A 2,081-nucleotide genomic window follows, 5' to 3' on the forward strand; every position below is an offset into this window, starting at 1 on the left:
ATATTATTAAAATTAATAATAATAAATGTAAGGAACCGCAGAAAAGGGGGAAGGAAGTACCTAGATAATTAAATGAGCAAGGTAAATGAATTTGGGTAGGCGGAAGATATCCGGAAATAAATTTAAGGAACCGCAGGAGGAGGAGGGAGGATGTAGATAATTAGATGAGCAAGTTAAATGAATTTAAATTGAATTTCTAATATCTTCTGCCTATCCAAATTCCTGCTCAAATCTGCCCATCCAATCATCTCCTGCAAATATAATAATTACAATAATCCTGTATCGGCGGGATTTTTCAACTGGATGTGGGGACTAATATATAATTGTGGGGGTTTTTTTGGGGGGGGTTATACACACACATATTATAATAATAACATATTATAATATATAATTATAATGTATAATTGTGGGTCTTATGGGGAGTTATTATAGTATCATTATATGTGTGTGTGTGTGTGTGTGTGTGTGTGTGTGTTTGGGGGTTATTATAATATTATATATTTGTGTGTGTGTGTGTGTATAAAAAATATATATAATTGTGGGTTTTGGGGGGAGTTATCATAGTATCATTAGATATGTGTGTGTATGTGTGTTTTGGGGGGTTATTATAATATTACATATATATATATATATATATATATATATATATATATATATGTACATTGTGGGTATTTTGGGGGGTTAACATAACATAACATAACAACATAACATAACATAACATAACATTAATATAATATAATATAATATAATATAATATAATATAATATAATATAATATAATATAATATAATATAATATAAATTTATAATAATTGTGGGTTTTGGGGGGATACACAAACACACACACACACACACACACACACACACACACACATATGTATAAAATTGGGTTTTTTTGGGGGGGGGTTAGAAACATATAAAAGTTCAAGAGAAATCCATATAACATATAAATGTTATATATCCATATAAACATATCAATCCATATGCATTTTATTGCTGTTGTTGGACTACAACTCCCCCCCCCCCCAGCTAGCAAGGCCAGAGCTCAGGGATGATGGGAGTTGTAGTCCAACCACATCAAATAAATACCTGCACAATATATATATATGCAATGCCATATAGTAGCCTTTCTCAACATGTGGGTGCCCAGATGTTGTTGGACTACAAGTCCCATCACCCCTAGCTAGCAAGGCCAACTGAAGAATATTGGGGGGGGCATAATCTATAAAGATTTGGGGGGCCCGAATCTCTTTAGTAGAGAGGTTTGGCTTTCCTCCACCCCTGCTTTGTATATTGGGGGGCACATCCTAGGAAGGTTGACGGGGCGGGGGGGAATATCTTGAGCGGCCCCCCTGCTTTGTATAATGGGGGGCACATCCTATAAAGATTTTTTGGGGGGGCGGCCAATTTCTTGATTTCCTATGCTCCCCCCCGCGCGATTTCTCCTGCCCCCCACCCCACCCCACCCCGCTTTATCTAACCCTCCCCCCTCTCCCCCTATGCCCTCCCCCCCCCCAGCGACATCAAACGCCGCCGCATTGGCCGGCTGCCTCCTTTTCCTCCTCTCCCGCGCGCGGTCGCGCGCGCGGGTGCGCGCCTGTCTTTGCAGGGGGATTTCGGCGCGGCGGACAGCGCCATTGCGCTTCAGCGCCATTGCGGGTTTTTTGCGAGGAGATCCGGCGGCTGCTTGCAAACGGGGGTGGCAATTCAGCACCAGGGACAGCTCCGGTGTTTTTGCAGGGGGGGCAATTCAACACCAGGGACAGCGGCGGTTTTTGCAGGAGGGCCCCAATTCAGCAACAGGACAGCGGCGTTGTGCAAAGGGCCAATTCGTCACCTGGGGCAGCGTCTTTTTGCAGGGGGGGGGGGGCGATTCAGCACTAGGGACTGTGACTTTTTGCCAGCGGTGGCAATTCAGCACCAGGGACAGCAGTCTTTTGCAAGGGCCAATTCAGCACCAGGGACAGCAGCCGTCTCTGCTTCTTCTACAGGGCCGTTTCAGGACCACGGATAGACCCTCTTGCGTGGCAGTTCTCCGCCGCCTGGGGGGCCCTTGGGCTGCGCCGGGCGACGGTGGGGTGAC

Source organism: Podarcis gaigeae (assembly GCF_964106915.1).
Source record: "Podarcis gaigeae genome assembly, chromosome: 11".
NCBI lineage: Eukaryota > Metazoa > Chordata > Lepidosauria > Squamata > Lacertidae > Podarcis > Podarcis gaigeae.